This window comes from Octopus sinensis, linkage group LG5, assembly GCF_006345805.1.
Source record: "Octopus sinensis linkage group LG5, ASM634580v1, whole genome shotgun sequence".
Classification (NCBI taxonomy): domain Eukaryota; kingdom Metazoa; phylum Mollusca; class Cephalopoda; order Octopoda; family Octopodidae; genus Octopus; species Octopus sinensis.
The window spans coordinates 83,711,410-83,727,162 of NC_043001.1; the positions used below are offsets into that span (position 1 = coordinate 83,711,410).

General features: G+C 39.0%; 1 protein-coding gene across 2 annotated transcripts in view; it reads right to left on the bottom strand.

Moving 5' to 3' along the window:
- Window positions 1-15,753, bottom strand: part of LOC115212317 (sulfate transporter) — a 295,950-nt gene that overhangs the window by 153,662 nt on the left and 126,535 nt on the right. The window lies entirely within an intron of this gene.

A 15,753-nucleotide genomic window follows, 5' to 3' on the forward strand; every position in this document is an offset into this window, starting at 1 on the left:
AAATTTGTAAAAGGAACACGGATTTTATTACCAATTTTTAATGCTTGTAGTGTGTGCGCGAAGTCCTTCCACACAGCCCCGACCCGAACACTAACGATAGCAGCTGCTAGCCCAAACCCTTAGCGACGTCCTCACACGTCTTGTCACCTGCACGACCCACGTTGGAAAAGCACAATTGACCGCTCCCTGCGCACGCCTGACGGCTGACCCCTTCCTGTTGCCCCAGCTTCCGGTCAACGTACCCAGCTGCTGACGTCCAGCTGCTGATGTCATCCTACAATGCTTGCTTACTTTTCACCCACCCTGTATAAATACAAATCCGTCAGTAGTTCATATATCCGAAAAAGAAGCTCACTTTAAAAAATTCGAACAATAATATATTTTTGGAGAAGTTAAAAGTTATGGCCGGTCATAGAGTGACGACTGGTTTCACACCTATATAATGCTTAGCAGTATAGCTGACGTCAGACTCAAATGGCTGAAGGAGTATAACCTCTCTATCTTTAGAGAGGTTATGCACCTTTAGCCATTTGAGTAATACGCGTCGCCTATACTGCCAATGGTCACTCTATGAGCAGCCTTAACTTTTAGCTTCCTATGTATATATATATATATATATATATCACCGTGACCGACCAGGCTATCAGATGTTGCTACACATCGCTGGTCACAATGCGCTTCGCATTGTTTTAGCCTTCAAATGACGCCATCCCGCTGGCTAAGCGAGCAGGCCAACAACAGAAAAAGTGAGAGAAAGTTGTGGCGAAAGAGTACAGCAGGGACCGCCACCATCCCCTGCCGGAGCCTCGTGGAGCTTTAGGTGTTTTCGCTCAATAAACACTCACATCGCCCGGTCTGGGAAACAAAACCGCGATCCTACGACCGCTGCCCTAACCACTGGGCCATTGCGCCTCCATATATATATATAAGGATAAAATCGTTATTTAAAATACCGATCCTATCAAGTGGCCAGCATGGGTATAAAAACCTCAAAAGGTAATAATTATTATTAAAATTATAATTAAGGATATCTAAGAGATACCACCATGCCTGAGATAGCAGTCAAAACTTGACTCTAAAACCGCATTATGTGGTTTTAGAGTCAAGTTTTCACTGCTATTTCAAGCATGGTGGTATCTCTTAGATACCCTTAATTATAATTAATAATAATAATAATAATAATAATAATAATAATATATATATCTATATATATATATATTATATATATATATATATATATATGTGTGTGTGTGTGTGTGTGTGTGTGTGTATAAGCTTGACAGTCTTAAATAGACGAATGTCGGCATATCTACACAGCTGTGCCCCTACTCGACTTTGTTTCCTCATAACTTTCAGAAAAATGGATATCTTTTATTGAAATTTTCTACAGAATTCTTTTGAGATGATACAGATTACGATTATATCGGAATTTAATGTGAAAAAAATTTTTCGAGTCTGAGGTGAGAAGTTTCGGAAGATTCACGCGAGTTGGATTAGATTTCTTATATTTTTCAGAAAAATAGTCATTTTTTTGATAAAATGTTCTACAAATAGCTTTCAAAGCGTGTGCATTACAAATAGATCGGAATATAATATTAAAAAACAAAATAAATTGGTGGATTCGTTCTCATACATACTGATACACATCATAATTTTTTTTCGAAATCTCAAGTTTCGTTTTGTAGATATGTGACGTGTGTTAGTATGTAATGTGTATTAGCCTACCAAATCTTTTTTCATATCAAATTCCGATATAATCCCAATCTATACACTCTGAAAGATATTTATAGAAAATTTCATTAAAAAATTATCCATTTTTCTGAAAGTTGTGTAAATCGTCCAAAACTTCTCACCCCATCTTTAGTATATAATTGGAATCTACACCGTCTGAAGCGTATTTGTTGAAAATTTCATTAAAAAAGTGGTAAGAAGTCTGCTTCTCAAACACATGGTTCCGGGTTCAGTCCCACGTGGGTAAGTGTCTTCTACTACAGCCTTAAGCCGAGCAAAGCCTTGTGAATGGATTTGGTAGACTGAAACTGAAAAGAAGCCCGTCGTATATGTGTGTGTGTGTGCTCTTGTATTCATGTCTGTCCCCCATCACCGCTGGACAACCGGTGTTGGTGTGTTTATGTCACCGTAACTTAGTGGTTCGGCAAAAGTAACCGATAGAATAACTACTATGCTTAAAAATAAATAAATCCTGGGGTCGATTTGTCCGACTAACACCCTTCAAGGCGATAATCCAGTATGACTAAAACAAGTAAAAGAATAAAAAAAAATAAAAGAATTTTCTTGAATTTATGAGGAAACAAATTCGGTGAAGTATAGGTATGAGGTATAGGTACTTGTATAGGTATGTACTGGTGTTATATATGTTATTCCATGATGAGGTGACTTACATATACACAAAAATTCAGGTGCGTGTGTACGTATATGGATGTGTGTAGGTGATTGTTGTAGGAAAATTACCAACATTTATATAATGTGGTACACAGATATGTCCAATTGACATCATATAGCGTGACATTATCAGTTCAACAAGGACATTGTGGAGGAGTGGGTGAAACGATTGTCTTTAATTCTTTCGTTCTTAAGCAACTTCAACATTTGTACTTTACTGACGGTTCAACACTTACCCAGGGCACGCGGGGACAAATAGACACACACACACACACCACACATACATAATATGCACACGCATACGCAATATACACGTACACACTCGCACACACCATGTATATTCCTGCATATATATGCAGGTGTGGCGTGGCTGTGTGGTAAGAAGTTTGGTTCCCAGCCACATGCTTCTGGGTTTAGTCGCCTTGCGTGACACTTCAGACAAGTGCCTTCGGCTAAAGATTTGGGCCGACCAAAGCCTTCTGAGTGGATTTGGTAAACTGAAAGAAGTCTACAACAGGAGAACGGATACGTACTCTTTTACTCTTTTACTTGCTTCAGTCATTTGACTGCGGCCATGCTGGAGCACCGCCTTTAGTCGAGCAAATCGACACCCAGGACTTATTCTTTGGAAGCCTAGTACTTATTCTATCGGACTCTTTTGCTGAACCGCTAAGTTACGGGGACTTAAACTCACCATCATCTGTTGTCAAGCGATGTTGCAGGACAAACACAGACACACAAACATATACACACACATACATACATACATACATACATGCATACATGCATACATACATACATATATATATACATATATACGACGGGCTTCTTTCAGTTTCCATCTACCATATCCACTCACAAGGCTTTGGTCGGCCCGAGGCTATAGTAGAAGACACTTGCCCAAGGTGCCACGCAGTGGGAATGAACCCGGAACTATGTAGTTGGTAAGCAAGTTACTTACCACGCAGCCATTCCTGCACCTATACATACATACATACATGCTAGAAGACAATTGGCCAGGATGCCACGCATTGAGACTGAACCCAGAACCATGTGCTTGAGAAGTGAGCATCTTACTTCTCAGCCACGCTTGCACCTATATATATATATGAAAAGTTCCTGGCTCTGGGTAAAAGAAAATACAGGCGGATCAGTTAATTTTGATTTTATCCAACACATCCCCCTCTCCGATTCACACACTTACTGAAGCGGTTCTTCAGTTTTTCTAAACCCTGTATAAGAATTCGGAAGCTTGGGCCTCCAGCCAGGCCTTTCCCGATTGCTTTAAAGCCAAGAACTTTTATGACCCCTACCTGTCGTATGTATAAGCGTACAATATATGATGGTGTTTAAGGGTCCATGGCCTAGTAGCTTGGGTGTTGGTCTCATGACTGCGAGGTTGTGGTTTCAATTACTGGAACTTTTCAACACCCATTCGTGTGTGTGTGTGTGTGTGTGTGTGTGTGTATGTATGCATGTATGTGAAGGCGCAATGGCACAGTGGGTAGGGTAGCGGACTCGCGATTGTAGGATCGCGGTTTCGATTCCCAGACCGGGCTTTGTGAGTGTTTATTGAGCAAAAACACCTAAATCTCCACGCGTTCCGGCAGGGGGAGGTAGTGAACCCTCCTGTACTCTTTCACCACAACCTTCTCTCATTCTTTCTTTCTATTTCTGCTGTACCTGTATTTCAAAGGGCCAGCCTTGTCACACTTTGTGTCACGCTGAATCTCCCCGAGAACTACATAGAGGGTACACGTGTCTGTGGAGTGCTCAGCCACTTGCACGTTAATTTCACGAGCAGGCTGTTCCGTTGATCAGATCAACCGGAACCCTCGTCGTCGTAACCGACGGAGTGCCAGTCATGCATGTATGTATGTATGTGTGTGTGTGTGTGTGTGTATGTATGTACGTACGTGCGTGTGTGTGTGTATGTGTGTGCGTGCGTGCGTGCGTGCATGTGTATGTATGTATGTATGTATTTATGTATGTATGTATGTATCAATCTTCTCTGTAAAAAAAAATGTGCCCTTTTAAAGTCTAGCCAGGCTCATGGGCCCGGTTTCCCGGTTTTGTGACGTATGTGATCCCCAGCTGGACGGGACGCCAGTCCATCGCAGCATTACTCATTTTTACCAGCTGAGTCGACTGGAACAACGTGAAACGAAGTGTTTTGCTCAAGAACACAACGCGTCGCCCGGTCCAGGAATCGAAACTACAATTTTACGATCACGATGCAGACACCCTGACCACTAAGCCACGCGCCTCCACCCATCTTCACTGTAGGTAAAGTTAAAATGTAAACACATTCTTTCTATAGTATAGAAAGAATGCGTTTACATTCCAGTTTGGATAATTCTTATCTGATAATTCTGATAAGTCATCGAAGAATCACCATACTGACGCAGATCTAGCCTGATTTAAAATGTCAAGTATGTTGATTAAAGACAAAGTAACGTATGAGATAATAGTATAAGAGTGTATATGACTGGACTATGAACTCTATCGTCTCTAGAATGTATGTTTACAATATTTATATGTACACTACTGTCTTTGAAATATATTCCATCTTTGATCGATGTTGTTGAAATAGGGGTTGTTAAGAAAGTTCGCTTTGTAACCGATGTAATTTCGGGTTCAGTCCCACTGTGGGGAACCTAGGACAAGTGTCTTTTTACTATTGCCATGGGCCGACCAATACCTTGTCAGTGAATTCGGAAGTCGGAAATTGTGCGCACGCACGCATGCATGTGTCCACCCGCCGTTAGGTTACTGGTAGAAAAAGCAGGGTTTTGTATAGAAAACAGGAATGGTTTTTTTTTCTCATAGGCGCAGGCGTGGCTGTGTGGTAAGAAGCTTGCTTCCCAACCACATGGTTTCGTGTTCAGTTCCACTGCATGTAACCTTGGGCAAGTGTCTTCTACTATAGCCTCGGGCTGACCATAGCCTGTGAGTGGATTTGATAGAAGAAAACTGAAAGAAACGCGTCATGTATATATCTATCTATCTATCTATCTATCTATCTATCTATCTATCTATCTATCTATCTATCTATCTATCTATGTGTGTGTGTGTGTATATATTTATGTATGTGTGTGTTTGTGTTTGTCCTCCACCACCATCGCTTGACAACCAGTGCTGGTGTGTTTAGGTCCCCGTAGCGGTTCGGCAATAGAGTCCGGCAGAATAAGACCCTAGCTTTTAAAAACATAAGTACTGGCGTTTATTCATTCGACTTAAAATTCTCCAAGGTGGTGCTCCAGCATGGCCACAGTCTAATAACTGAAGTAAAAGATAAAATAATAGGCGCAGGCATAGCTGTGTGGTCAGACATTTGCTTCCCAACCAAATGGTCATTCATATTCCAGAGTGTTGTGCATGTATCCGAATATTTGGAGATCCGTCAATTAGGGTTCAAATTTAATATAGCAACAAACTATGCCTCGCAATTACACTTTTTTTATAGGTGGGCTCTCTCTCTCTCTCCTCTCTCTCTCTCTCTCTCTCTATATATATATATATATATATATATATATATACTGAGAATGTGTGTCTGTCTGTCTGTGTGTTTCCCTAAAACTTGAGAACTACTCAACCAATCTCATTCAAATTTTACACATGCCTTACTTAGGGTCCGGGGAGTGTCATCGGCAAAAACATTTTTAACTTTTTGCCTAGGGCGAGCTCACAGCAATATCATATCTTCTCCACTACGATTCCCTAAAACTTGAGAACTACACAACCAATTCCATTCAAATTTTACACATGCCTTACTTAGGCTCCATGTAATTTCAACTTCTTGTCTAGAGCGAGCCCATAGCAATATCATATCTTCTCCACTATTTCAGTATTACGTGTTAAAAATGAAACAAAAACGTTTCCCTATTTTATGTCAGATACTTTCACATTAACAATAAAAATAATAATAACAATTGAATTATATGTAGTAAGTAATAATTAAAATCAAACTAAAGTATAATATAATCGAAACATAACAAAAGTAAAATTAGCAATTGGTATAAAATTGCATCAATGATTTGAACTTGAATAAGTGGTTTCACATGAATGGGAATAAATTAAAAATAAAATTAGCGTGCAGAAATGAAATAGTCCAGATGGATAATAAAAAATAAAATTAAAGAAAAGACTATTGTCTATAAAGAATACAATGTAGAGAAAAAAGATTTGAACATATGGAGGAAAGCACCTTCGAAAAGTGTCTTGGTGCGACTATGAAAAGTATCTAATCAGAGGCGGTAAATTCGCCACAATAGAAGCAATAGAAGCAATCGAGCAAGTGGAAATATTTTATTTTTACCTTTATATCTGGTACGTAGGACGTGCCGGAAAAAAATTTTTAATGCCCCCCCCCCCCCCGAAGTAAAGGTAGGCTGGATTGTAGCCACACTTCTATACAAGAGGGAGGACAAGATACAATTGATCGAAATTACAAGAGACGAGCTAACAATTCCAGTCTGTTATATATTTTGAGTATTGTTATCACTAACGATATCAAGATATAACTTTGTATTTTGTATTTTATGAGTAGATGTATATATATAGATGTACATGTAATATGTACACATATATATACACATATATACATGCACTAGCACTATGACCCGGCAACGACGGGTCTTTAATGCTAGTATATATATATATATATATATATATATATTATATATATATATATATATACACACATATATACACATATATATACACATATATATACACATATATACACATATATATACACATATATATACACATATATATACATATATATATATACATATACATATATATATACATATATATATACATATACATATATACATACATATATATATACATATACATATATACATATACATATATATATACATATATATATATACATATATATACATATATATACATATACTATATATATACATATATATATATACATATATATACATATATATACATATACATATATATATACATATACATATATATACACACACATATATATATACATATATATATATATACACACATATATATACATATACTATATATATACACACATATATATACATATACATATATATACATATATATATATACACACACATATATATACATATATACATATACATTATATATACATATACATATATACATATATATACACACACACACACACATATATACATATATATATATATATATACACACCACACACACACACACACACACACATATATACATATATATATAACTGAAAGAATAAAAGAATGTTGACCATAGCCGGAGACAAAAAGTTTGCTTCGCAACCACTTGATTTCGGGTTCAGTCTCACAACGCGACACCACGGGTATAATCCTGGGTCAATCAATGTTTTGTTAGTGAATTGATTAGATAGAAAAACTTCGCGAAAGTCTGTCGCGTGTGTACGTGCGTGTATTTTCTGTTCCCACACCGCTTGACAACCGGTGTCGGTTTGTTTCATTCCCGTAACTTAGCCGTTCGGCAAAGAGACCGACAGGTGCAGGGTTCGATTCCCTGTGGAAGCTTTCTGGCCAGTTTTATCCATCTTCTAAAGGGTATTTACTTGATTTTCTAAGTTAGCCATCCTGCGTTCGCGAATTCCTTTATTTTCTGTAAAATATATTTCTTTAGTGCCCATAGTGGGCTAAACATAGAGGGGACAAACAAAGGGATTAAGTCAATTACATCGACTCCAGTGCATAACTGGTACTTATTTAATCGACCCGGAAAGGATGAAAGGCAAAGTCAACCTCGGCGGAATTTGAACTTAGAACCTAACGGCAGATGAAATACCACTAAGCATCTCGCCCGGCGTACTAACGATTCTGTAAAACAGCGACACACGTGGCGCCTATAAGTTTATTTACAAGACTTAAAGAAAAAAAAGAAAAAAACGCAAAAACAATATGCAGAAAACAAAAAAAACAACCCTTCAAGATAGTGCCCTTGTATGGACGTTGTCCAATGACTAAGACAAGTAAAAGAATATTCTTTTTTACTCTAGACACAAGGCCCTAAATTTTAGGGGAGGGTACTGGTACTTAATTTATCGACTCCGAATGGATGAAAGGTAAAGTCGGAATGATGTGAACACTTTAAGTATGCCTGGATGTAGTTTTGATTTCTCTTTTACTTGATCGATTTACCTGGCACTGTCACGAAATGGTACAGTTACCAGGAGCAATCCGTCGGTTACGACGACGAGGGTCCCAGCTGATACGATCAATGGAACAGCTTGCTCGTGAAATTAACGTACAAGTGGCTGAGCACTCCACAAATACGTGTACCCTTAACGTAGTTCTCAGGAAGATTCAGCGTGACACAGAGTGTGACAAGGCTGCTGGCCCTTTGAATTACAGATACTACTCTTTTTTGCCAGCTGAGTGGACTGGAGCAACGTGAAATAAAGTAGTGTCTTGCTCAAGGACACAACGCGTCACCAGGAATTGAACTTACGACCTTACAACCGTGTGCCGAATGCCCTAACCACTAAACTTCGCGCCTTCACACAGTTAACAAGTGTTTGGTAAAGGTATCTAATATGAAATGAATACACTGCAACAATACTCTTGCAGTATTTTGCTATTTAATTTAGAACTATCATATATAAAAAAAAAACATTCCTTTGGTCACCGTGATAGAGAAGCACCAAAGAAGAGGTACAAGGACTTCCTGAAGAAATCCCTCAGTGCTTGCTACATTGATCTGCGATCCAGTGGTCTGTTGTTGCCGTTGACCGTGAAGCACCAAAGAAGAGGTACAAGGACTTCCTGAAGAAATCCCTCTGTGCTTGCTACATTGATCTGCGATCCAGTGGTCTGTTGTTGCCGTTGACCGTGAAGCACCAAAGAAGAGGTACAAGGACTTCCTGAAGAAATCCCTCAGTGCTTGCTACATTGATCTGCGATCCAGTGGTCTGTTGTTGCCGTTGACCGTGAAGCTTGGCGTTTCACTGTCCCCCCGGGCAACGGCCTCCTTTGAAGACACTCGCAGGACTATCCTTGCAGACAAGAAAAGAAGCAGGAAAAATAAGGATATTACCCTGAACTACCCACCATCCTATGCAGTCTTTGAGTTCGTACCTGCCTGTCCCGGATCGGAGTTTAGGCTAGTCGTTCTCAGTTGGGGTCACTATGGCCCCTGGAGGTCCATTTAAGAATTTTGGGGGTTCACGCAAGCAAAATAGTTAATTGGGGATCCACATTAGTATTCTAAGAGTCCACGAAAAAGAAATGTTACTGTGGATATATTTAGGGCAAGAAACATTTAGGTTTCTTTCTCTGACGTTTTACATAAGTTCAAACTACATAAGTTTAATGTATGCATGAACCTTGAAAGGGGTTTGTATAAAACTAGTTTTTAAGCATCGAATGGCTATGGGAATCCATCAGAATAAATTGTAAGTAAAGGGGTCCATAAGTATAAAAAAAAAACCGTTGAGAATTACTGGTTTAGACTTTGTTTCATTATATTTTCTTATTTTTGTATTTGTTTCTGATATTGCACTGCAGCCATGCTGGAGCACTGCCTCGTTTGGTTCGTCGAAAAAACCATCCCTAGTTCTTAAATATCTTTAAGCTTTATTTTTCATGCCTTTTTTCTTTTTTTTTCTCTTTTTTTTTTTTTTAAGTTTGGTATAGTTTCTGTCGCACGCTTATTGTCGAACCGCTAATCTACTACGTAAACAAACCAACACCGGTTGTCAAGCAGTGCGTGTCAAAAACCTACACACACACACACACACACACACACACACATACAGACACATTCTTACATATGCACACACGAGCACACACGCTCATACACGCACACACACACACACATACACACACATACTTACAAACGCACACACACTTATACATAGCATATATACACACATAGTGGAGGCGCAATGGCCCAGTGGTTAGGGCAGCGGACTCGCGGTCGTAGGATCGCGGTTTCGATTCCCAGACCGGGCGTTGTGAGTGTTTATTGAGCAAAAACACCTAAAGCTCCACGAGGCTCCGGCAGGGATGATGGTGATCCCTGCTGTACTCTTTCACCACAACTTTCTCTCACTCTTACTTCCTGTTCCTGAGTCGTACCTGTACATGAAAGGGCCAGCCTTATCACACTCTGTGTCACGCTGATTCTCCCCTCGAACTACGTTAAGGGTACACGTGTCTGTGGAGTGCTCAGCCACTTGCACGTTAATTTCACGAGCAGGCTGTTCCGTTGATCGGATCAACCGGAACCCTCGTCGTCGTAACCGACGGAGTGCTTCCACATACACACATAGTACTGCATTGCTGTGTGGTTAAGAAGTTCGCTATGCAACCATATGATTTTGCGTTCAGTCCCACTACGCAGCACCTTGGCTTGTTTCTTCTAATATAACTTGGAACGTAGTGACAGACGAAATACAGCAAAGCATTTCGCCCGGCGTGCTAACGATTTCTGCCAACTCGCCGCCTCTTATTAATAATAATAGTAATAATAATAATAATAATGATAATAATAATAATAATGATAATAATAATGATAATAATAATGATAATAATAATAATAATAATAATAATAATAATAATAATGATAATAATAATTATAATGATAATAATAATTATAATGATAATAATAATAATAATAATAATAATGATAATAATGATAATTATAATAATAATAATAATAATAATAATAATGATGATGATGGCCCTGATGCAGTACCAGGCAGTGGCTCTCATGGCTTCTGATCTTAACTGATTGGAAGTGTTATCATGTACATTGTTTTGTCTTGGTATAAAAGATGGGCTACAGCAAATATTCTGCTCAATACCACAGATTTGCTTGTCAGTTGTTTGACCTTAACCAGCTGAGCATGTCCCTTAGTGGCTGACGATATGTGCATCTCTGATCACGAGCAGACGTAGTGGGGGAGCATCATAGCCATGTGTTGAGAGGGATTCTTTGGGGTTTGAATAGTTCACCTCTGGAAACATGGGTGGTTCTTTCAACATCCTTAAACAACCCTTATTCAGGGACCGTTTGAGCGGGATGGGCTACTCAGGCCCCACCTGCAAGGTCATGTGCTGTTTATCTTGATATGAGATCACCATGTCGCGCACATATGGTTGTGATGCATGTGCCTGGTGTACCTTTATCAGACGGGTAGTCATGATGGGTATATTGGGCTTCGTATATTTTACCCCAGTGTCACTTTGATGGCATGAACTGCTCTCTCACTCAATAATAATAATAATAATAATAATAATAATAATAATGATAATAATAATGATAATAATAATAATGATAACTGTTTCAGATTTTGACATAAGGGGCAGCAATTTTGGGGGAGTGGATGAGTCGAATATATTGACCTCAGTATTTCACTGGTACTTATTGTATCGATCCTGAAAGGATGAAAGACAAAGGCGAAATCGGCGGAATAATAGTAATAATAATGATTTCTTTTATTGGTCACAAGGGCTCAAGACATGGAGGACAATATCGAAGGACGAGTTACAGCAAAAAAAAAAAAAAAAAAATTACATAGACATGTAGTGTTAACATGAATCTCGGGGAGATGCTACAACATTAAAGGATATAACAGAAGATATATAAATAGAAAGTAGAAACATAAATAAATAAATAAATAAATAATAAATAAATAAATAAATAAACAGAATCCCCAATAGTGGGGCAGTCCGCTTAGGGTATTCCGGGGTAAATCTAAAAAATCTCGGATTACTCTGACATCTCCAAGGCATGGGTAAGTGCACTCACCGGTCTTGCCTCTGTCGACCACCTTTTGATAAACACACTAGAAGGCAACACCTCCCACTCTACCCCCACCTTCCTCTTCGACTGATATTTGAAGAAATTGATGAGGGCTTGACCAGGTAGGAATGTGTCTGTCTTCAAACCTTTCAGACGTGTCCACCACACAGCCTCTTTTGCAACAGCCACTAAGCAGAGAAATATAATAATAATAATAATAATAATAATAATAATAATAATAATAATAATAATATTTTTTTTTGCTTTACTTTTTTTTCTTTATATAGATATGATTTCTTAGTTGGAAAAATTGATCAAAACAAACGTGAAGTCCATTCAGTCAAGGTACATAACTCTAGACATAACTCTAGCCAAAGCAGAGTTATGTTTCTTGATACGAAGCTAATGTTTTTATCACCAGAATCACAAACACACGTATTTCAGCCTTTAGCATTTAAACCAGCCATATCAGGTCAAAAATATTCTACCTGTTTCATGTCAAAGCCGACCGGATCGGTCTTCTTTCATCTACTGCTCAAAATTATACTAAAAATATGCTATTACATCATCGAAACTTCAACACAACGTGAATAGCATTGTGAGTTGACAGAAACGTTAGCACGCTGGGCGAAATGCTTAGCGGTGTTTCGTTTGCTGTTACGTTCTGAGTTCGAATTCCGTCGAGGTCGACTTTGCCTTTCATCCTCTCGGGGTCGATTAAATAAGTACCAGTTACGTACTGAGGTCGATGTAATTGTTTGTCCCTTCTATGTTTAGCCCCCTGTAGGCAATAAAGAAATAAAATTACTGAGTAATCCAAATGCGTAAAGAGTTAAGGGAGATGTATAGTCAATGTGGTTCTTTTACTGTTTCAATGTCATGAACTTATCGGTCTCTCTTTTGCCGAATGTTTATGTCATGGGGACATCAACAAACCAACAACAGTTACCAATCGGTGGTGGGGTACAAACACAAAGACGTGGCTGTGTGTTAAGTAGGTTGCTTATCAACCACATGGTTCCGGGTTCAGTCCCACTGCGTGGAATCTTGGACAAGTACCTTCTACTATAGCCTCGGGAAACTGAATGAAGCCGTCGTATATATATATTTGTGTGTCTGTGTTCGTCCCCCCCCACTCTCACTTGACAACAAATGTTGGTACATTTACGTCCCTGTAACTTAGCGGTTCGGCAAAAGAGACCGATAGAATAAGTACTAGGCTTATAAAGAATAAGTCCTGGGGTCGATTTGCTCGACTAAATGCGGTACTCCAGCATGGCCGCAGTCAAATGACTGAAACAAATAAAAAATAAAAGAATATGTGAGTTTATCTCTCTCTCTCTCTCTCTCTCTCTCACGTAACCGACCACGCTATCAGATGTTGTTACACATCGCTGGTTACAATGTGCCTTTTGCTTTGTTTTAGCCTTCAAAAGATGCTATCCTGCTGGCTAGGCGAGCAGGCCAACATTCGAAAGGTGGAGTGGAGCATAGTGAAATGAAGCGCGTTGCTCAAGAACACGTCGTGCCACAGATCGTGAGTGCAACAGCCTAACCACTCCGTCACTTATTTTTAATATTAGACTGCGGCCATACTGGGCTACCATCTTGAAGAATATTGATTTCTTTATTAACCACAGGAGGCTAAACATAGAGAGGACAAACAAGGACAACCAAAGGGATTAAGTCGATTATATCGACCCCGGTGCCTAACTAGTACCTATTTAATTGACCCTCAAAAGGATAAAAGGCAAAATCGACCTCGGCAGAATTTGAACTGAGAACGTAACGGCAGACGAAATACCTATTTCTTTACTACCCACAAGGGGCTAAACACAGAGAGGACAAACAAGGACAGACAGGCGGATTAAGTCGATTACATCGACCCCAGTGCCTAACTGGTACCTATTTAATCGACCCCCAAAAGGATAAAAGGAAAAATCGACCTCGGCAGAATTTGAACTCAGAACGTAACGGCAGATGATATACCGCTAAGCATGTCGCCCGGCGTGCTAACGTTTCTGCCAGCTCGCCACCTTCTTGAAGAATATTAGTCGAACGAATCGACCCCAGGGCTGATTTTTCTTTGAAGTCTAGTACTTGTTCATTTGATCTTTATTCTTTATTTTAAACCAAAATGCTACTTTACGGAGACGTAAACACACCAACACCAAACGGTTATGAGGATAAGCAGAGACACGAACACATACAAATGACCCGCTCCTACAGTTTCCGCGTACAAAATTCATTTGCAAGACGTAAGTCTACAGTTGAAGATACTCGCTCAAAATGTCACGCTGTGGGACTGAACCCGAAACCTTGTGGTTGTAAAGAGAGCTTTTTAACCACACTACCATGCTTGTACCAGTCTACATTGTTACAATACACCTCATATAGTGTGACAGGGTTGAACAAAACTATAGTACAGGTTACTAGCACACACAAATCTTCCTTTGATATTTATGCGAACAGGAAATGAAACGCTACTTATGTTACCGTGCGTACTATATTACTATTAATGGCTTCAAATTTTGACACAATGCTGGGAATTTAGAAGGGGTGGGAAGTCGATTTACAGTGCTAAACTGGTACATATTCTGGAAAGACTTCCGCCCGTTCCCACCCATTTTCTCCCAAATTTGTTTATTTAAATTTTTTTTTGCCAAAAAGCCCCGTTTTCGGATACGGAGGTTCCGGAAAATTGCCAAAAATTGGCATTGTGAAGATCCCCGCCCCCGCACCAACTTCTTAAATTTTGACTTTTTTCCGCAACACTAACCCGAAAACCCTAACCCTAACACCGTAACCTTAAGTACAGAAATGTTTTGAAATTTTTGTCCGAATTCTGATGTCCGTATTTTTGCGCATATTTCGAAAAGAAAAAATTCTTAAAAAAAAATTTTACAAAGATTTTTGGAAATTTATTTACAGAATCATAATCTCCGTATTTTTCCGCATATTTTAAGAAAAAAGAAATTCTGAAAAAAAGTTAAAAATGAAGGAAATGGGGGTGGGGGTAATTTAGAAATGTCGATTTTTGCTAATTTTTTTGCAGATTCGCATTCCCCGTAGCTGAAAAGGGGAGGGGGGTTGTGTCGAAAAAAAAAAGTTTTAAAAAAGTGTTTTTTTTTTGGGGGGGGGGGCAGGCAGAAGTATTGCCCATATTCTATCGGTATCTTTTGCTGAATCGCTAGCTTACAAGAGTGAGGGAATGCAGAAAAAAAAACCCATACAACCATACAACCATTGACCTCGGCGGCATTTGAACGTAAAACGTATAGAATTCAGAAGAAATACCACGATGCACTTTGTCATGTGTGGTAACGATTCTGTCAACTTGCTGCCTTGTTTCGTATCACTGTTAATAAAACAGAGCACTATGTGATAGGTCGGAGGTCCTGATAAATCTATAAATTTCTCTTGAATTAAACGTCGTGGATAGATTTTCGGCAAGCGTCTTTTAAGATGTGTATTAAGACGTTTAATTCTTTTGCATATAAATCTCTCTCCTCCTACACACGCGCGCACACACGTACACACACACACACACACATACAC